This window comes from Pyxicephalus adspersus, chromosome 9 (assembly GCF_032062135.1).
Source record: "Pyxicephalus adspersus chromosome 9, UCB_Pads_2.0, whole genome shotgun sequence".
NCBI classification, from domain to species: Eukaryota; Metazoa; Chordata; class Amphibia; order Anura; family Pyxicephalidae; genus Pyxicephalus; species Pyxicephalus adspersus.
The window spans coordinates 36,172,785-36,196,164 of record NC_092866.1 but is presented as its reverse complement, the minus strand read 5'-3'; positions in this window follow the sequence as shown (position 1 = coordinate 36,196,164).

The window sequence follows — 23,380 nt, the reverse complement described above, 5'->3', positions numbered from 1 at the left end:
TTACTAGAGTGATTACATACAATTTAAGTAAATGATATATCTTTTTGCTGTAAATTCTTCCCATAGGCAACACTCCAATTTCCTAATAATTAACCCATCTGTATTTCAATAATGAATATTGTTCATATAAGCAGTATAGTAAAAGATTACAAGCAGAAGGTAGCTTTTCTATCATGGTAATGGCTCCCCTGCTATCTACAAGTATTATTAATTTGGGGCTACAGCTTGTGTTTTTTAAATAACTTGTTTTGATGCAACCTCTCTAAAGCACTTGAGTTATAAAAAGGACAACTCAAAAGCTATCTCAGAAAAACAGAAAAAAATTGGTTTCCCCTTATATAGTTTTTATTGGGCAAGGGGGTTCAAATAACAGATTACAATGAACTATGTTACGAATATGTGTGATTGGGCACATGGGCTCCTAATTGCAGAATCCCATACTTCCCTTAAGGAATAATGCATGTTAGGCTCTTAAGCTGTCCTTAGGCATAGTTAGTGTGTGTGTGTGTTTGGGGGGGGGGAGGGTGTGTGATTAGTGTTGGTCAAAAATCTCACTATTTGATTCGACAGCTATTCTATCGAATAGGCCGATATTGTTCGGGTGATCGAACGTCGAATTCGAACACCATTAAAGTCAATGGTTGGAAAATTTGGAGAGCCTACAGCCTACAAAAACATTTAAAAAAACATGTCTAAATTCCCACAGGCCTGCACAACAGTGTACAAGGCAAGAAAAAAAAATCAGGAAGGCTTTTTTATGTTGCTGGCAAGGCCATTTTATGGGGCGGTCAAGGGAACATGCCGAATTTTTTACAGGCCTCCGAGTATAGGCAGAGAGGGCCCCGAGAGGGTTCCTCTGGTCCAAAAATTAGCCGTCAGGTTTCACTGCTCCATTGCAAGCCATACACAGGCTTCAGAGTAGAGGCAGAGCGCCCTGGGGGGGGGGGGGGGGCTTTCAGTCAAAAAGTTAGCCAGTTACAAAGCCCTGGTATATAGGCCTCACAGTGGATAGAGGCGGAGGGCCCCGAGGGGGTTCCTCTGGTCCAAAAATTAGCCGGTTACACAGCTCCGTTACAAGTGATATAGGCCTCAAAGTAGATAGAGGCAGAGGGCCCCAAGGGGGTTCCTCCAGGCCCAATATTAGCTGGTTACACAGCTCCATTTCAAGTGATATAGGCCTCAAAGTAGATGGAGGCAGAGGGCTCAGGGGGAGGTCCTCCATACAAAAATTAGCCAGTTACACAGCTCCATTACAAGTGATATAGGCCTCAAAGTAAATAGAGGCAGAGAGCCCAGAGGGAGGTCCTCCTTACAAAAATTAGCCGTTTACACAGCTCTATTACAAATGATATAGGCCTTATTGTACACAGAGACAGAGGCACCGAGGGAGGTCCTCCGTACAAAAAATGGCCGGTTACACAGCTCCGTTACAAGTGATATAGGCCTCACAGTAGATAGAGGCAGAGGGCCCCGAAGGGGAGGAGCTTCGTACAAAAATTAGCCAGTTACACAGCTCTGTTACTAGTGATATAGGCCTCACAGTGGATAGAGGCAGAGAGCCCTGAGGAGGAGAAGCTCCGTACAAAAATTAGCCAGTCACACAGCTCCATTACAAGTTATATGGGCCTCAAAGTAGATAGAGTCAGAGGTCCCCGAGGGAGGTCCTCTATACAAAAATTAGCCAGTTACACAGATCCATTGCAAGTTATAGGTCTCAGAGACAGAGTAGAGGCAGAGGCCCCCGAGGAGGGTCCCCTGTACAAAAATTAGAAAGTTACACAGCTGTGTTACAAGTGATATAGGCCTCAAAGTAGAGGCAGAGGGCCCAGAGGGAGGACCTCCGTACAAAAATTAGCCAGTTACACAGCTCCATTGCAAGGTATAGGCCTCAGGGACAGCCATGAGGGGGAGGGGGAGAAGGTGATGCAGAAGACTGTGGAAGTGCTCTTACCGTCAAGATGTTAGCAGGCCATGCAGCAGTTACCGACTAATCAGTGCACTCTGCAGAGGGGGTGTTGAAGTCATTGCTGATCCAAGCCTTATTCATTTTAATAAAAGTGAGTCAGTCGACATTTTCTGCAGAGAGGCGAATGCGCTTGTCACTCACTACACCCCCAGCTGCACTGAACACTCTTTCAGATAATACACTTGCGGCTGGCAGGCAAGGATCCGAGTGGCATGTTCTGCCAGCTCTGGCCACTGCTCAAGCTTGGATGCCCAGTCCTGGCTTTGCAGGTTGCAGAGGTCCCATGTAGAGTTCAGGTACTCCAGCACCATGACTGAGTAGTTGTTGACTGACTGTCATTGGCAACGCTGCACGACTGGCGGCTTTCCTCTGCTCAAAAAAGCCTGCATAGTTTGGCTTAGATGACCTCACCTGCTGCTGCCACCTATGCCGCTTAAAGTAGTTGTTTGGCTGCCATAGCTGGTGTAACTGCCATAGGGATCCCTGCTGCTGGCATATGGAAAGACTGAGCACAAGTCCCTTACAAACACTTTTTGGTAGTGCTGCATTTTAGGTCCCCTGTATTGGGGCAAGGTGAGTTGTTCTATCTCAGGCTTGAAACGTGGATCAAGTAATGTAGCAATCCAAAAGTCATCAGTGTTTGTTTTTATGTGTTGTATGCGCAGAACTTTGGCTATGCACTCCTGCATGAAGGCTGTCATGTGGCTCAAAGTTCCCACAGCTGAGGGAATTCTGGAAACAGACTCCTGTGGGTCCAACAGCAGCACAGGGTCGTCCTCCACCTCTGCCTGGTCTTGTCATCCACGGAACATGCCGCCTGGTGTTTGGGTGGATGGATGCCATGTACCCTTCATATCATCCTCTGACCCTTCCTCCCCTTCTCTCATGCCTGCAATCTCCTCCTCATCCTCTTCCACCTTCTTCTCTTCCTGGATTTGTGGTACACTATGCCTAATAGGCACCTATGTCCAAGATGATGTTGTAAACTTCATCTCTTCTTGCAGCGTCCGCTCTGTGTCGTGTTCGAGCTCCACCATCATCTGTTCCAGCAGGCATATGATGGGGATAGTGTCACTGACACAGGCCTGATTCCTGCTGATCATCCTGGTCGCCTGTTTCAAAGTTACCAATACAGTGCACAAGTCCTTAATTTGCAGCCACTCCGCAGGGTTGAATTAGGGTAATGTAGGTAAGGGTCTCAAATGAGCAGACTCTGCCACATAATCCACCACGGCTTTCTGTTGTTCAGTGAGCCACTGCAGCATGTAAAAGGTGGAATTCCAACAAGTGTCCACAAATAAACCGATGCACAGGCAGATTGAGGTTTTGCTGTAAACCAATCAATCTGGCACTGGGTGTGTACTACCAGCGGAAATGCATTGACAACTTTCTGGCCTTCGGCAACAGCGGCTGAGGGCCTGGGTTCTTTGCAAGGAAGTGTTTTACTATCAGGTTCATGACGTGGGCCAGGCAAGGTACGTACGTGAGTTTCTCAGAACTTAGGGCTGCCAGCAGATTGGCCCCATTGTCACACACGACCTTGCCTTGCTGGAGTCCGTGCGGAGTTAGCCATATGTCCTCCTGTCCCACAGGGCAGTTGGAATGCAAACTGCAGGTTGTTGCGGGCGGGGAACCGATGCTGGTGGATGGGAGGTGCTGGGTCTCCACGGCAAAGTGACCCTGGAGGAAGAGGTTGAGGAAGACAAGTCAAAGGAGGAGGTGGCAGTAGAGGTGGACGAGGAGAATGCATGGCGATGTGCTCTGGGTGGAGCTAAGTATGCAGGCCTTCCTGCAACTGCATCTGCAGTGGCCGGGTTTGGGCTGTCCCAATGCTACGCTGGGTCCCTCGGACACTGTCGAGGTGTCACCACGTGTGGCTGCTCTCAGTATAGACTTACATTAGAACTTCAATGATACCCAATGGCAATGACACAGCAGGTTTTCCAGACAAAAACAAGTTTCCAGACATAACAACAGAGCTAAAACCAGACATTTACCAGGTCAGGCTGTCTGCTTTTTGGTGGTAAACAAGTCTGGATTTTTCCCTCCAAAACATGGTGGTAAACAAGGTCTGTTTTTTTTCCCTCCAAAACCTGGCCTTCTTTAAACCCTATGGCAGCTGTGGAAAATTACCAGCTTCTCTAATTGTCTCTCAGTATTCATTAATCCTTTCCACAGAGCCATGATAAATACAGTGATAACGAACAGGATATATATCACCACATATATAATGCAGTTACACAGTATTAAACAGTGCAAGTTAACCCTTTTAGGTGAAATAAAGTAAGAAGTTTTAACTTTGCATAGGAGAAATAGGCAAATGTCCAAATGTCAAAGTACTTCCTGCTCCAGGGCACTACACATCTTCCCCTACTTTACCTGTGGCATCCCAGACACAGTCACGACTACTGAACAAAGAAGATTTATGCAACAGGGCACCAACTATGTACATTGTGTTTGAGATAGTCCGGCTTTTACAGTACAGATGCTTATATGTTGCTGGTTCACCTTAGATAAGGGCTGTGTTGATCCACTGGAGCTGGATCCAAAATAACTGCTGGTGATAGGGCTGAGTTCCCGCAGGCCGTGCCCCACTCCCACCTCCCCCCACCCCACCCCTTTACCCCAAACACACACTGAGACAACAACTTGGTTAAATGGCCCCTTTGGGCCGTTTATTAACAAATAACTTAAAATTTAACTCTTTTAATAAATGACCATGAATAACCATAAATAACAATATTTAAACACATAATCAAAAAAATAATAACAACTTACAAATAATAACAAATAACTGTAACCGATACATTAATAAAACATCCTTTTCCTAAAAACACACCCCCTGGTTACTGGTCCTCGAAGGCCCCACTATTGTAACCCCTTGCACATATTGGGTCTGCACCGCCGTGATATGTAATGCTCCCAGCCGCACCTCCAGCTCGGGAACGATACCAGCCCTACCACAAAACAATTTAACATTCCCAACAACAACCTTACAGAGGGTCCCATACCATAGATGAGACCCTCACCCCCACTGAAACTGTCCAATACCACTCCTTCCCTCGAGGACCTCACCGAAACACCTAAAAACAGGGCGGGCAGGTGGGAAAAACTTTTTTCCTTCTCTTCGTCACGCTGAAAAAAGACCTTCCCTTTCCGGCTCACCCCCCCTTTTCACTCCTCTTCTCCTTCCCCCCTGCACGTGGTCACTCGGCATACTAATGCAGCAACTCCCCCCCCCCTTTGTCTTTGCTAACTCTTAACCCTTCCCCTGCCTGCTCCCATTTCTTCCCAGTCATGCAGGCCTTCCACTGATTTTTCACTTCGTTCCCTGCTCCAGGCCTCACTGTAGTCTTGCAGAGTCTCCTCTTTCCAGCACTGTTCCCTAACTGCAGCACACTAGGGGCTCTGACTGCTCTCCTTATATACAGTTTTTGCTAGACTAGAATCTTCTACAGGGTGGAGTGGAGTGGAGAAGCTAAGCACAAACAGATACATTGTTTCAGCACGCGTCTGTTATGAACTTACATTAGAACTTCAATGATACCCAATGGCAATGACACAGCAGGTTTTCCAGACAAAAACAAGTTTTCAGACATAACAGAGCTAAAACCAGACATTTACCAGGTCAGGCTGTCTGCTTTTTGGTGGTAAACAAGCCTGGATTTTTCCCTCCAAAACATGGTCTTCTTTAAACCCTATGGCAGCTGTGGAAAATTACCAGCTTCTCTAAAAGTCTCCCAGTATTAATTGACCCTTTCCACAGAGCCATGTAAATACAGTGATAATGAACAAGATATATATCACAACATATAAAATGCAGCTACACAGTATTAAACAGTGCAAGGTAACTCTTTTGGGTGAAATAAACGTTGCATAGGGGTAATAGGCAAATGTCCAAATGTCAAAGTACTCCCTGCTCCAGGGCACTACACATCTTCCCCTGCTGCCACCAAAGTTACCCAGTGAGCTGTGTAGGAAATATATCTTCCCAGTCCGTGCTTGCTCAACCTTCGGTTGTTAGGTGCACCTTGGAAGAAACTGAGTGCTGCAGGGCCATGGACACATTGCTCTGCATGTGTTCATGCAAAGGAGGAACACATTTTTGTGCAAAATATTTGGGCATTACGTACTGTGGGTTCTCGCAAAGGAATGCATAATGGAAGGCATTGGAGTCCACCAGCCGATAAGGGAGGAACATAAACGCACTCAGCTGTGCAATTGCTGCATTGATTAGCTTTGTTTTGGGGTCAATTGGGACATATTTTCTCTTGCGCTCCAGCATCTGGGGAATGGAAGGTTGGATGCTGCTAATACTAACCACAGAAATATTGGACGATGGGGTAGAAGGTCTGGGGAATGGCAATGATGCCTGGTCTTGAACTGCTAGCAATGCGACAAACATCAGCCGCCCTGCGTTGGAGCTCCTCCTCATCGCTGGTGGAGCCTGAAAACTGTAATACTTGGCTATATCCCCCACTCAAATTGCTGGCAGCAGCACAGGGACCTTTGGTGGCAGAAGGAGGAAAGGCAGCGAAGGATGATCGAGCAGTTTGAGCTTGCTTCTGGGGTGGAAGTCGACGCACAGAGCTCTGTGCTTTACCCAGGTGTTCCCATCAGGTTACCGGGCGGTGGCTTTTTAAATGTGTGCTCATGTAAGTTATTCCGAGTTTGTTTGGGTTTTTGCCTCGTTTCAACTGCTGAGCACACAGTTTGCAGATGACCATAGTGTTGTCATCACCATGGACACAGAAAATTCCCACACGAGCGAACATCAAATAGGGCCGAAAGGTGTTCTGGAGCTGATGCTTGTGGTGGTGGTCCGCGGTTGTTGAGGCACACCTGTGGTGACAGCTGCCAACGATGGACGACTATGACTTGCCTCACTGGTATGTGTAGACTGCAGAGTTTTGGCAGCTTTTACCCTCTTCCTCACCCCCCCCCCCCCTTTTGGGGTTGATCTGCAACCTCCTCTTCTTCTTCCTTTTCTTCCTCCTCTTCCTGCCTATGATGATCTCCTTGTTCGCCCCATGTCTGATCAAGGACATCATCATCATCATTAGAAGAGATAGTTTCTCTGTATGTGCCGACAGGAAGCAGCGGCTTTTTGGAGCCAGTTTGAAGTGGCTCGTCTGTCTCAGAGTGTTGAGGTGAAAAGTAAGAGGAGGGAAAGCCTGTGAACTGACTCTCTTCATCAGATGACTCAAACAACTGTGCATCTTCAAGGAATGCGTCCTGCTCTGCCTCTCCATCCCCTACGTACTCATGAACATTCTGCTCCACACGAGACTTTCCAGCCGAAGAGGAAAAAGTAGGAGGAAGAGGTGTATCAGGGACTATAATTTGGGACACCTGTGAGGCCTGTGTCTGGGAATGGGAGGAAGAGGGGTGCAATCACTTGACCCAGGCTGGGTCATGTACTCTACTACCTTTTGTTCAAGCCGCGGTAATAATGAGCGCACACCACCACCAGCAGCGCTAAAATGTCTAAGGTCCGGCTGGCTTCTTGTTCTCGGGTCTGCAGTTAAAAAAGGTTTTTTTTGGGGGAGGATTTAAACAAAAAAATGCATGTCCGCTGTATGTGTTGTATGCAGCACTTTCCTTCAGCTGTGACGCTTGTATTATGCAGCACAGTATTCATCAGTCACAGCGTCTGTCTGACTGTCTCTCAGGACAAGTGTGATGGTGTGCACGCCGTCTGGGTACCCTGGCTCTGGCTGCCTATATATAACACATGTATATGTAATACAGTACAATATAGAACTATCTGACTAACAGTGAATAACTCTACCTATCTGAGTGGGGTAGATTACAGGACTGAAACAATACAGTACAATACAACTATCTATCTGACTAATAGTGAGGCAGTCTAACTATCTGACTGCAGCAATTTAATTTTACCTAAACACTGCCAGCAGCACAGAGAGGTTGTGTCTGCTAGCAGATCTCTGTCACGAGTGGTAAATTCAGGCAAGCCCTGGCCTTTTATAGGCCAATGGCTGCCTGTGTGGCATGTGGTGACAGAAAGCCAATCAACTGCCTGCCACCACAAAGATGGAGGAGAGTTTCCCTGCTCTTTTGGAGGGCCCTAGGCATTATGGGGGAGGTCCCCAGGCACTGTGGGAGCACCAAATTCGCACCTGTGAACCATGTGCTTTTTGGGTCGGGTCTACTTGAAGTCGAACGTCCATATTCGGGTTGAATAAAGGAACGACCCGAATGCGAACACCAACACTAGGTATGATATAGGTAAAAGCAAGGTTTAATGTAAGGGGCATAAATACAGAGTATCTGAATGTCCCTGCCAACCAGATCTGTTTAAAAATAATACTTGTTCTGCTTTAACTTTGGCAAACAGCCTGTCCCCCTGAGCTACACCTGGCCCCAGCCTCCAACTTTCCCTGTCTAAAAGACCTGCTATCTTTTATTAATATTAGCCAGGTGCACCGGAACCACCACCACTTTCTGGCCTGGGAAAGGGATGAAGTGCCTGGCCCACCGATTCCTCCCAGATCACTTTGGGCCTGGATCCCAAATATACAGCTGCAAATATACAGCAAAACACTTATTTACAGCTTTATCTAGACCCATTATCCTCTTTTCCAGGAAAATGTGAGGTACATGATGCCAAATACCCTGCAAATTTGGTATCATGTATTTCATCGTGCTACAGTAAGCACATAGGTGCTGCCTTTTTTTTGGACCAAATCCATTTTTCCCCTTCTCTGATCTGACCAATATTTAAAATGCACTTATCATACTACTAGATTAAAATATTCATCCAACCTCTATATTATTGTATTAGTTTGCCAGTATAACCAGTATGGCCAGTATAAAGGAAAAGTATCTGTTGGTTTACCCAAAGATTTTTATGGTTGTTTTAAAGGTTAGGGTTCTAGGTTTCTACATACTGTATGCTAAAATGTGTCTCTCTTAGGTGGTACGATTGTGGGGTGGCCAAAGAAACACAACATTTTCCTTACTGATTTCCACTGTTCTTTAGGCCTTTCAGACTGAGACAACACTTTGTTCTGGTTATGAATTGTAGGAGAATGGCTAAATTGAATATTACCCTTTCTCAAAGAAGAAAGAAAATTGTTCATATTAGGGCTAGATTTCAGCTTAGTCCACAAAGCCTCAGAAAGTTTACATCAAAACCTTCCTTCAAAACATAGCACACTGGCATGCCCCAAGAGTGGACACAGAAAAAAATCATTCATGGACTGCCAACATTCAGACCCCTTGAATTACATATAATATTCTGGCCATTTAAAAACACTGGGATTACGGGTGCAAGCGGAGAATAGGATCCTTATTCCATTGTCCTGGAGAGGCAAGAAGAAAGTTGCAAGGATGAAAGGTGAGAGTAATGGTGCCAAATACCCATCTTTGCACCACATGTGCCCCAGTTCACCTTATACAACCTAACTCCATATATTTGTTTTTATTTGGACTGCAGTCCGTGCCTATGGTGCACATTGAATTCCACCCCGCTAATGATATTTTACAATTAAGAAAAAGAAGGCGAGGGAACAGAAATGGGGTAGTAGGGGAAAGAGAGGTGATAAGAAGGAGAGGAGGAGAGAAAGGAAGAGCAGAAAAGAAAGGCAGATGAGGTCAGTAACAAATAGAAAGAAGAATAAAAGCAGATAAAGGACAGATAGCAGTGGGGAGAGGAACAGAAATACAGGAAGAGGGAAGGGGCTATATTCTATAACATAGACAGAGACCTGTACAGGGGAAGTGACTGTTCAATTCAACTTAGCAACCCAGCAAGTCTTGGTGGGTAACTAACAGGGCATACCCTAGAACAATTTGACCCAACATTATTGTACTTCAGAGCCAATAATCACAAAGTAAACTTAGAGGAGGAACAAAGAGGAGGAATAAATTTCCAGAGAATGTCAAGAGAAGAGTTTTTTGCAAATATTTAGAAAGGTGCTTCAGGAGTGGTGACAGCTTAACTATAGCTTCTCTTGCAAGACTGTAGACAATGCAGACTTGTTTGAGTAAGACTAATACTAATACTAATAAGAGTAATACTATAGGGCCCTGAAGTGGCCAGTAGTTTAGACTGTAGTAGAGTGATAAGCCGATGTGTGAGGGAGCTGCATAAAAAAGAATCACATGCACAGTATGTAGTTTGTATGTACAGTATGGTGTATGCCAACTAAGTGACCCTATGACATCTAGTAGCAATAGAAATTAATGGTGCATAAGTATTTGGGGAGTAGGGAGGCAATGTTCAATCCACCTCAACCACCACAGCCAGGGTCTGCATGATCAATAAGGACTGTAAAGCCACAGACCACCTAGTGACAAGATTTCTAGGACATGCTGTTATGGTCAGCCAGTGGAATATCATAGTCTGTGTAGGAACTGCTGTGAGCTGGGCATTCTGCATCTCCACTGCAAACTCTGATTTGACCCCTTTACACCTTTGGGACTTTGTTGACCAATATTGCGAATTCCTCTGGCACAATATATAAAGGTCTGGACACAATGGTCTGTATACATAGTCCCCTTTAGGATTTTCTCCAAATCCTAAACCACTCCTTCGCTTCATACCTTTTAACCCCCAAGATTTCTGCTCTTGGTGTCATCTTGGCACTTCAATTAAGTCTCTACCCTCCCCTAAGGAAGCCTTATGGTGAAATGCATCAACAAATATATCCTTGGAACTTACGTCAATCTTTTGGATATTATTTGCATCTCTGCTAATTTTTTATTTTCTTTTATACATGCTTCTTTACCAGTAGCCTAGTCCAGCTATGTTAAGCTTAGTATGTTTACCTCATAAACTTTGAGTAAACTATTTCTGTTGCCAAAAAGCCATTCTTCTCTCATTTCTCTTTCTCTTGATTACTGTTCAATTACATACAAGGCCTGGCAACTTATATTAGAATATAGAGATTTTTTTTTGGTTCCTCAGAAATGATTCAAGGCAGCATAGCAGAGTCCTTCATTAGAAAGGTCTCCAGGAACTAAAACTTGTACTCTTTTTTTCTGTACTAGTGTAATCTGTTTGTATTCATGCATCACATTAATCTGTTTGCTGATCTCTGCAACTATGCAAATGTGTCCAGTCCAAGCAAAAGCCCAATATACACATGATTTGTTTTTAATTATCTTTGTAATCTATAGTGAATCATTCTATCCCCATTTCACAATCATGTGAGCTACAACAATTTAAGCCTAATTTAATCAGTACAACAAATTCTGTTTTACTTCCTAATATTTTATTCACACTATAACTACTCTCTGTGGTATTGATGTATATGATCCATGTAGATTACCATATGTATTGCTCCACAGAGCTCAGTGTTTATATTGTTGTCCATTCTAAGGTGACTATTTCATTGCAGAACAATTTCCTTCCTGTTTGAAATCAGGACACTAGTTTAGCTAGATAACTATATGATATGAAACTGAGAAATCTGGATCTGCACTGTTGTTCCAGAAGAAATTAATCCTAGCCACACAGATGTCATCCAGTTTAATAGTATACCTGTAAATATGTACAATAAAATCTCATTTAAAAAAAATACAGACTAAAGGCAATTATGAATTAGAAATTAAATTTTGTAAAAAGTAAATGCAATGAATATAAATAATTTTTATTAATGAAGTATTGGGGGTCAAAACAGTAGTAGGAATGAATAAATTAAAAGTCATTGTTACCTACCTACTACTACTCATTCTTTCTCACCTAACTAGTCACTCTGATGCCACATGCACCTAAAACTTTACAGCAAAAGGTGTGGCACAACCATGCATGAGTCATTTTATTTGGATTTTCTTCAAATCCTAAACCACTCCTTCACTTCATGCAACAATACCTTTAACCCCCATACAAGAACAAGTAGTTTAGGGACATAAGTCAGCTTTTCAGTATCAATAAAACACATCTTTATTACTACATTTCACAACGTGTTAAAAAAACCTTAAAAACAGACACTGCAAAAGATTACATGGCTATCTTGAGAAATATAATCAAATACCTCCTGTATTATTTACAAAAATTACAAAGTTGGACTTCAACCATGGTGATGCATTTCACAGAATAGTCTACTTCATCAGACCACATATCATCAAAAAATCAGGTTTCTCAAACTTTATAGTTATAAATATAAAAGAAACACATATCAGTTGTCACGGCTCAACAGGGCAAAGTAGTGGACCCTCTGTGTCCCCAACCCATTGGGGGGAGACGGGCACATGGTCTAAGGAGTAGCTTGGTCTTCTCCAGAGCCTCTAGAAGTTAGGTTGTTGTGCGGCTAACTGCTGCCAGGTTAAGGCCCCCGTGCCCGCCAAGGCAAGTGACTGCTAACTAGCAGGAACAGAAACGTAGTGCCAGAGCGAGAGTCAAAGAATAGTCAAACAAGCCAAAGGTCAGGGCAGGCAGCAATCAGGAGTCATCAGGAAACAAGCCGGGGTTGATACATGGATAGATCAGGAACAGAACGGCACCAACTCCAACAGAAGAGGCGTCCACTTCCAAGAAGAAAGGCTGCAAAGTGTCCCGGCGAACCAATGCAGGAGCAGAAGCAAAAACTTTCTTTAGTAGTTGAAAGGCCTGGAGAGCCTCCGGTGACCAGGCTTTACAATCACTCCCTTTCTTTGTCATAGATGTAATGGGCGCAACAAGCGACGAGTAGTCTTGGATCAATTGCTGGTAGTAGTTGGCGAAGCCAAGAAACCTCTGGATCAACTTTAGCCCAAGGAGTTGTGGCCAGTCTAGGACGGTTGTAAGTTTGGCATGGTCCATCCGCGAACCCTCAACTGACATGATATACCCCAGGAACAGGACTTCAGGGCACTTAAAGAGGAATTTCTCAGCCTTAGCATACAGTCTGTTTTGCAGAAGCCATTGCAGGACCGTTTTAACATGGTCTCGATGCGATAGTAGATCCCTAGAGTACACCAAAATATCATCCAAATAGACAATCACGTAGACATAAAGTAGATCCCCTAAGACATAATTCATAAAATCTTGAAATACCGCAGGGGCAGTGCAGAGCCCGAACGGCATAACCAGCTATTCATAGCGGCCATCTCGGGTATTGGAAGCTGTCTTCCATTCATCACCCTCGCAGATGCAAATTAAATTGTAGGCACCCAGGCATCCCACAAATCTAGCTTGGTGAAGACAGATGCTCTTTGGAGACGGTAAAATAATTTGGAGATCAGAGGCAAGGGATGCCTATTTTTGACGGTGATCTTGTTTGGACCTCTGTATTCAATTCAGGGGCGTAAGGAACCATCCTTTTTCTGGACGAAGAAGAATCTAACCCCTGCTGGGGAAGAAGACTTACGAATGACGCCCCTTGCCAAGTTCTCTTGAATGTATTGCGACATGGCTTTAGTCTCCGGAACAGAGAGAGGATAGACTTTGCCACAAAGAGGAGAAAAACCAGGGAGGAGGTCAATAGCACAATCGTAAGGGCAATGTGGTGGTAGAGTCTCAGTCTGCTTTTTGCAAAAAACGTCCACAAATTCCCAGTATTGTTTGGGTAGCCCAGGGACAGGACATGTGGCTGAGGAGCAAACCTGCCAGGCAGGAAGGATTTTAGAAATACACTCCTGAAAGCATGTGCTGCTTCACAAGAGTATGTCTCCAGTGCTCCATTCAATGATGGGGGCATGTTTGCGTAACCATGGTAACCCCAACAAAACTGGATGAATGATCTTGGGAACCACCAAGAAGGAAATGGCCTCAGTGTGCAGGGCCCCAAGTTTCATGGAGAGTGGCACAATGGCATGCTGGATGTTGTCAGGTAGAGCACTACCATTAACCACGGAGACCACCAAAGGCTTGGATAGGGGCACCACAGGGATGTTATAATCAGAGACCAATTGTTGGTTGATGAAGTTTATAAGTTATAAGTTAATAAGTTTGCCCAGGGAGCCCTCTCGCCATTTCCCTAGGCACTGGCGTTTGAGGCCTTCAATGAACAATTGCGCATGTAATGGCCTTCCCCAACACAGTACAAACAGAGGTTCTGGTGCCTACGGCGTGTCTGCTCTTCAGGGGTAAGTCGAGCATGGCCCACTTGCATAGGCTCAACTGTAGGAAGAGGGAGGTTTTGGAAAGTTGGAGCCAGTTTAATGGGACACCGGACTTTCTGGGTTTTCCAAACCCGCTCCTGGAAGTGAATGTCTATCCGGACACAGAGAGACACCAGGTCATCAAGAGTAGGGGGAAGTTGACCACCAGCAAGCTCATCCTTAATACAGCCTGCAAGCCTCTGCCAGAAGACTGCCACCAGGGGGTCATTGTTCCAATTCAATTCAGACACCAAGGTTCGGAGTTTGAATACATATTGGCCTACGGAGAGGGATGCTTGACGTAGGCCCAAGATTTCTGAGGCGGCAAAAGAAGCCCGACCCGGTTCTTCAAAGACCTTGTGAAAGGTCCGTAGAAAGGCATTGAAGTCCCCCAGAATAGGATCGCCCTTTTCCCAGAGGGGCGAAGCCCAAGCAAGGGCCTCCCCCAACAATAAGGAAATGAAGAAAGCCACCTTGCTTAGTTCTGTGGGAAAGTTCCAGGGTTGAAATTCAAACTGAATTTGGGATTGGTTAACAAATCCATGACAGAGCTTTGTGTCACCAGAGTAGCAGAGGGGGGGAGTAGGAATCTGAAGCACAGACTAAGGCAGCATGGTGGCTGGAAACTGTACTGGAGTCTCAGGTACAGGGGCTGGAGTTGCAGTTGCAGAGGTAGGGGGCTGGATATTGGCAGATTTGAGCTCATTCAGACGTTCATCACACCTCCGGAGTGAGTCCACAACTTTAATTTGAAGAGACTCCTGTTTTTGAATCTGCTCTCGCAGGTCCTGCATGGAATCAGGCAACCGAATGTCAGCGGGGTCCATGGCCTGGACAAACTGTCACAGCTCCACAAGGCAATGTGGTGGCCCCTATGTGTCACCAACCCAGTGGGTGGAGACGTGCAAGGAGCGCAGGGTCTAAGCAGTAGCTCGGTCTTCTTCAGAGCCCCTAGAGGTGAGGACTGCTAACTAGCATGTGCCAGAGTGAGAGCAAAATAATAGTCGAACAAGCCAAAGGTCAGGGCAGGCAGCAATCAGGAATCATCAGGAAACAAGCTGGAATCCGTACATGGATAGATAGGGAACAGAACGCACAAACGAAAGCAGTAGAAACCTGGAAGCAGAACCACAAGGAACTCCTTGTCCAGGCAACTTCCTGATGCCAGACACTTCCTTAAAAAGGGGATGTCATGTGATGAAACTGGGTCATGTGAGCCGCAGAGACCAAACCCACCAGCAGAAGGAGTGCTCGTGGCAAGAGAGTCTCAGAAGTTGTTCACATGCCTGCCAGCAGATGGAGTGCGTCTGCAGAATACTCTAGTCCTCTGAGGCAAGGGAGCAGCTAATCAAAAGTCACATGACCTGGACCAGAAAGTCTGCAGAGAGTTGGATCTAGAAGCAGAGTTGGTGCTGGCAGCAGGGGAATGTAAGGTGGGTGAGCTAGAAGGAGGCACAGATGCCCTAGACTTGCAGGGATCTGTGACAGCAGTTTGTTAGTTTGTTTCAACCGAAAGAATAGCCCTAATGGATAATCAAAGAGGATTTGCCCAGCCCGTGATTACATATTGTGTATCTGTGGGAGGAAAAGAAGAAGAGGAGGGAGGGAAAGCCAGGCTTTTGAAGTTAACCTAAGTTAAATTTAAAAACACAAAATTTTATTGTTCCAACAATATAATTAAAAAGATAAGGAGCTGTGTCTCTATAAATGAATCTTACGCTAACATATAACCACTAGTTTCGAAAAAATAGCAATATGGTTTAGTATCATACTGGGTTGACGATAGTGGTAAGGTGTCCCACCCAACGGGTTTCGCCTAAACCCGGCTTCCTCAGGGGTAAGGGGAGTATTAATGCTGGCTCTTTTTACCGCATTAAGAGCCTTCGGATACTGAATTGCTACTTGTAAGAGATTTGATAGTAAAAACGATATTAGTTTGGACGTACTGCTGGTATTTCCAGATATCCGAGTGGAATAAACGGTGTGATAGAAGCTGGAAATGTTTATTCCAGGACTTTCATATGCACAATGATTATGACATCTCTGTCTGTCTTAGTAGAAGTAAATGACAGTGATCCAGCAGGGGAAGATAAAGTGTTGTCTTCTCGTATGGAGTATTTTCAATGTGGTATATGGGTGAGCTGTAGGCAGTCGTCCTAAGGGGGACCATTACCAAAGATATCAGGATAACAAATTAAGACCTGAGGAGGTTTGAGGCAAACACAGAATAAGTCACAGTCTTTTAGGGAACAGCGTTGCCAAGATATAAATCCCCATAAAGTTTATAGCCATATCACCATAACACTCATAGGGAACATAGATATCAAACCAAATGTTACCATACGATTTTAGCTCACCACCTTCTATTACTTCAAAAAGGCCGCTCCAAAATCTCTCCTTGCCAATATGGAATCATTATCTCAAATAAGTTTCTGTTGTGTCACTACAGTGGTGCTTCTTTCTCTTTGGATAGTTTGATTGTGTGTTTCATTGTGTCAGTATGATACTGATTATATCTCTGGGAGATTACTTAAGATGTCAGTACAGTACAAGTCTGCAATCTGTGTGGACATGTTATCAATTGTGATTATGTTAAATTGGTTGTGATTTATTTTCTCTAAATTGGATCATATTCATAGTGGTAATATAGTACTTGGATCATATTCATAGTGGTAATATAGTAATATAGTAGCTAGTATAGTAATAGTATGGTAATATAGCAAAATGAAAATGAATGAAAATATGAATATACTGAAATGAATATACTGCATATGGGAATTCAGATGTAACACTTATCCGGCATCCTCTGCCATATTCTTGATGGGACTCAATACTGCAGTGTAGTCATACTGCAGCTGCACACATAGTTTCAGTCAGAAGTCCTTAAACAGCTTCTTGACTACTTTCATATTTCTTCATGTGTTTTCCATTAGGCAGGAGTGAAACAGATTGTTTTTCACAAAAAAATGTTCTTGAAAATGCAAACATTTTGGTGAAATACATCAAAGTCAATGGAAAAGAACATAGTACTGGTGTAGCTTAGCAGGGAATTACTGGCTAGTAAATCAGTTAAAAAACAATATTTTAATTTAGTGTACAATAACAATATTAAACATTTCATGCACATTGATAAAAGCTGAGGCCCAAACAAAAGGTCTCAGCCATCATACATTATATAAAACCAGTCTGGTTTTAGAGCTGCCCACTCCACTGAAACAGCCCTTATAATAATAATAATAATAATAATAATAAAATAAAATACTATCAAACATTTTAGTAAGTCCCAATATGTTTCGAGGATAAGTACAAAAATCTAAGGTACACTAGTATTCTGTTCTGTTCTATGTTGTTTTTTGGGGATATGGCATCTTTTTGATTTCTTGGATTAGTTTTCGGGAAAACATGTAAGGTGTTTATTACATCAAAGTCTATGGTTAGCGAATTTACAGTTTAATTGGTTCTGTGAGGGAAAGAGGATCGGGGTAACTGTGGTAACATGTCCCTTTAGAGTAATATAAAAAAGTTTTTCCAAAAAAAAATCCCTTCCTGGTTTGCTGGATTACACAGGTTCTCCCATGATAGTCTATCTTCTCCAGTCTTGGATAGCTTTGATAAATTGGGAATGGGAAGGCCAAACATGTCTTCCCAATTTAGGTAATCTAAACTTCTGATGCACAAGTGAAGATCAATTTTTTTTCTCTGTGAGCAACTCATTCTGGCAGTCGTTCATGCTATTAAAATTTAACAATAAGAAAAAAGTATTTCTATCTGGAAGTATTGAGTTTGCACCACATCTTCAATATCATTGAATAATTAAAATTTACACACCCAGAATATTCCAAGCAATGTGCAAATAAGTCACAAAATGAATACTGTCAATAAGTGTGAACAGCAATTTATAAAATAGTAAATGCAACAAACATTACTTTTTTAAAGCTGAACTTCAGTAAAGAGGTACTCACATTAATAAAATCCATATGGGGGAGAGGACCTGGGGTAGTACAAACAAAATTTTGTTTTGTTTTGCAACAAAATTTTGGGCAACTTCCCACCCACCTCCTACATAGTAATTAGATAATGAAATCTATCTTCACGCCGAGTTCAGTATCCTGTTTGCTGGTTGTAGTTTCCCACAAAATACACCTTTCATAGGGATTAAAAATGTGAGGTGTCTGTACAACAGGGCTAAAACAAACTGCAGTGAGGTGCACTGCATGAAAGTTATGAATGTAGACTTAAAGCGTACTTAAACTCCTTGTTTTTACTTTACATAAAAGTGTAAATATATATAGGCATATAAAGTAAAAATCTTCTTTTTTTTCTTTTTAAATGCAACATCCATTTTTTAAAAAAAAAAAAAGGGTGAAGCACCTGCTTCTCACCTTGCCGCGGCGATCAAGACTGAATGGGAGCGCTGAGCCTATGGAATATCTATGTCACGCATCACGGGAGGCTCTTGGCTGCTCCTACTGACCATGTGCAATCTCGGACATGCACATTTTCCTTCACTAAGGAAGAGACGCCGATCTCACACATTGCATTGCAAGATCGGGTGACATAGCCAGAAGAAGGTAGAATGCTGTAATGCTGTCATGCTGTAATGACAATGACCCTTGTAAAGAAAACCTGTGGAATTTGTTTGTAGATGCTTTGTGTTACTAAGAGTACTCTAAAAATTTGAAATACCTCTCTCCAAGTTAGTGTGTTTGAAGCTTATTATTTATTTAGTAATTTAACTGATTATATATATTGTGGGAGCACAATATATATATTCATTTAAATTACTAAATAAATAGGCCAACCAAATAATAATTTGGAATAAATTTGCCATAGTCTTTTTATTATTGTTTATCAAAATATATCTATGTTGTCATTAAAATTTTTACAAATTGGGTTACTCAAACCATCCACACACCACATGTTATTAACCATTGGCCAAACCGTACATTACACCAAAAAGGAGCTTAGCCAATACAGCTCAAGCTCAGAAATAGTCCTATAATTCTTTTTGGAGCAGAGATGCTGCTTTATTGCCTCTTCTTCAACTGACACTAATGACTGACGCCGACCTTTTCTTGTTTCTTTGTAGGCTCCCTGATGAACATTGAAGGCACAAGACACTTTTCTTCAGTTCCCTCAGTCATATGATGAGGGAAAGCTAATTTTCCTTCAATGATGAGTGAGGGTGAGGGGAGACAGGACAGTAGCTACTCCAAAGCTGGCAAAAACCTATGGGGGCATTAACACTTGCTTCTGCTCCCCTCAATTCCTGCAAAGATTAATATGTAATGTAGCAGGGCAGCTACACAATAGGCTTGATTTATTTATAGCTCTCAAAGGCTGGAGAGGATACACTTTTATCAGTAAAGCTGGGTGATTCAGCAAACCTGAAATGGATCTGGTCCAGGATTCAAAAACATTTGCTAGCAAATAGAAAAGGTCTTTGAAGAAATCCATCCCAGGTTTGCTGGATCACCCAGCTTCACTGATGAAATCCTCTTCAGCTTTGGCAAGCTTTAGTAAATCAGGCTCAATGACTAATTTTTCACTCTATAAAATTACAAAGGGTCATTTAAGCTAGCGAAAATTTAGTGTGACAATGTAGCGTTAAAATTGCAGGTAAAATTACAACATTGCAAAGCAGTTAAAACGATTGATCTATATATCTACCTTTTCCATTTCTGATCATGCTGGGGAGGCAGACAATTACAATAAATAAATACAAAAGCCAAATCAAATTTCAATTGAACTTTCATTTTACATGTTGTTTATAGATTCTAGGTGTTAGTCCATGGCCTATGCTTTCTGTGCTAAAGCCACAGTCTCTCTGCAGAGGTCCAACATCCCCCATCATTCTTTCTGCATAGTCAGACTTAAAGCTGTGCAATTAGTAAAATATAATATTACTGATGATTGCACAGTTGTAATTGTGGTTCAGTTAAGATCATGTCAGACCACTGTAGAGAGATCTAAGTATTCTTCTTTTCACACACTTCTACATCCTTCTCTCGGGCACTTCCTGTCTACATGAACATGCTCAATTGACAGTTGCAGGGTTTTTCATGCTAGGGGCTCTTGTATGTGAAAACAACAATGCAGGAGTACAGTTGGAACACAGGGAAAAAACATTGTCACCCTACAACCGAAGAGCTTGAACAAGAACTTTCATGGTCTTTTGGTTATGATTGTACTTGATGGTCTTCTGTCTTTTCCCAACCTATTTTACTTTGGCAGGGCCATCAGGTAATATTTTTATGAAGGCTGAAAATGTGACTTTTGAAATCACATTAACAAGGTAAAGCTTATGTAACATTTTAGTGATTGGGATAACATCTGCCCTAATAATATTTGTTCATCCTTTATGATGTTAATTGGTAATATGTGTTTGGAATTCAGCCTTGTGATTGCTGTGAATGGCTCTGTATATCTATGTCAGCTGTAACCACAAAGTAAAATAAAAGCTCATTGTATGTATTAAGTCCATTGTGAGTTTGAAACACTATGTACATGGCCATAAAAATATGATCACAATTACCAGTACTGTCTTCAAGAGTCTTTAAGACAGAGCCCAATCCTTTAAATGTGCCATTGCCACCCACATGTACATTGGATCCTATAAGCCAATAAACAAGTCTCCAAAACTATCTCAGGAAAGATGATGTTGCCAACTAATCAGGTCATTTTATTTCTACATGGGCACGATTCTTAATCAGTTAAATGTATTTTTTCTTTACTCCTAAGGCCAACCTGTGTGTGTGACTTGCTTGTTTGTTTACTTTGCAAAGTGAACCAATTCCCATTTTTTTATCTACAATACCTGTGTAAGATAGAATACAACAGAATCAAATTCAGATGCCATTAGGACTGCTGTATCTTGTTCAAAAGGATCTGATACCTGTTAAATGCCAGTCTACAGGGTCATAAGAATTGTCCCTAGGGATGTCTGAAATGACACAATAAGGACCTGTATCAGAAATAACACGAAAAGGGTGTGTATTCATTTCTAATGAGATTGTTGGTATCTATACTTAGGTTGGGTTGAACAGGACCTTCAACTGGTTGTATTTTGTATAAAGAGGTGTAGCCATCCTCACCCAGGATTCTGTGGAATCCCAGGGGCTTCTCTAGAGGTTACTGCCAACACCACCTGTTAGGTTCAGCTTCACGACAATGTTTTTAGGTGTCTATAAAGGTAATGTTCTAGCTAGCACTGTATGGGGGCATTCTTCCCACTGGTAATCAATTTAGGAGGCTTTATTCCTACTGATCCCCAAAAAATTTGTTTCAGCAGGGGTGTTCCGAGACCAGAAAATTTAAGGGTTCCTCAGAGGTAAAAAAAAAGTTGAAACAGGCTGGAGTAAAGAATTGGGTAGATTCAGGTTTTTATTACTGTCTGTTTCTTCACAAGATTGATTTACCCCACTGTTTATCCTGGGAATTTTTCATTCTAAACAGGCTCGGAGGGAAGCAAAGCAGCAGCTCTGGTCCTGGTCCAACATTGGCCACAAATGTGATAGGGGTCAGTGGCAAAGTCAGAGTCATGTGACATGCAGCCATCCTATTGGAAAGCTGACCAGGGATTGGCCCCCTGGACTTTGCAAGAATTAAAGAAGCATATACATTACCACTTCAGGTGTAATTCTGGTGTACTAAATTTTGCCTCTAGTCATATGATCAGTTGGATGGTTAGAAGAGACATGTCAACCCTGGCATCCCTTTAGCTGTACAACAAAGCAATCTAGAGTAAAACTTGCACTGCAGTAAACCCTACGGACATTGCCAGAGATATCATTTCAAGGTTTGTGCAGACTTCTGGTAGAGAAGTGAGCCAATTACAGAAGCAGAAAGGGAAGGAATATGGGAAATTTTGTCTGAGAAACTCACGCCGTGCCCATGGCTGCAGGGAAAATCATTTTAGGCTCTTTTAGAAAATCATGTTTGACTGCAGACTGAAATTAGATGCTACTTTTATTATATTTATATTACATTTTCTCTTAGCAATTATATATGTCTTTTATCAGATGTAGACACACATTGCAACCTGATTGCCTAATATACTTTTATATATATACTAGCTGATAACCCAGCGTTGCCCAGGTATTTATTTATTGCAATCTTATATTATACAGAAAAAGGAATCAAATAAAGCTACAGTGATTTTCTTGTCTACGGTGTAGTTTAATTTTTTTGCCTTTGATTGCACTCAGCCAATTGCCTTACGTTTTCTCTAAGGCATTATTACAGGCCAGAAATTTGTAAAAGAATCCAAAAAAAAGTATGTAAAATATAAGCAAAAGGCACATTGTCACAGAGCAATACACACATACATACATACATGCAAATATTCCTTTGACATATACCACAGCGCCGTACAAAGATCAGCGGTGCACTCACATGTGTCTAAGTCATATGTCTAGCAATTTTGTTTTCAAATGTCTCAATGCGTTTCTAATTGATAGTGGAACATAGCAAGTTTGGTTGAAATGTCTTCATGTGTTTCCTAGTGATGACACCCTAATGTCCCCCCACAGTCACACACTAATATTATACATTTATATACCTCTGACATATACCACAGTGCTGTACAAAGATCAGCAGTGTCATATGTCTAGCAAGTTTGGTTAAAATGTCTCTATGCGTTTCCTAGTGATCACCAAATATAGCTCTGACATATAGCACAGCACTGTACAAAGATGACTGGTGCACTCACATGAGTCAAATGCAAGTTAGGTTGAAATGTGTTGATGTGTTTCCAAGTGATGGTGGAACATAGCAAGTTTGGTTGAAATGTCTCCATGCATTTCCTAGTGATCACATACACACATCCAAATATACCGTAGTTCTGACATATAGCACAGCGCTGTACAAAGATGACTGGTGCACTCACATGAGTCTCAGTCATATGTATGGCAAGTTTGGTTGAAATGTCTCCATGCGTTTTTGAGTGATGATGGAACATACATACTGTACATACATGCATCTAATTTTATATATATAGATTTTATAATGTATAAAAAATGTCATATAATAGTGGAGTCAACAATGAAAGGAATTATTCATTTGCATTATTTTGCACATTCCTTTGCACTTACTTCCCCCTATTCTTTTTCTTACATTGGCAACTTCACTTTTTTGGGATCAGGACGATCCCAGCACCAAGCAGCAGTGTATATTGTACAAAAATTTGCTAACAGACAAGAAGGATTGTTTTGTTGCAGAATGGATCATCAACCAGGGTTCCTCCAGGGGGGATGCTAGGGGTTTCTTGAGCAATGAGCAATTTGTGGCTCTCAGGTCAGTTTAATTTACACCAATGATCTTTGTGGCTATCTATAAGGGTGACATTCTTCCTAATAGCCTACTGAC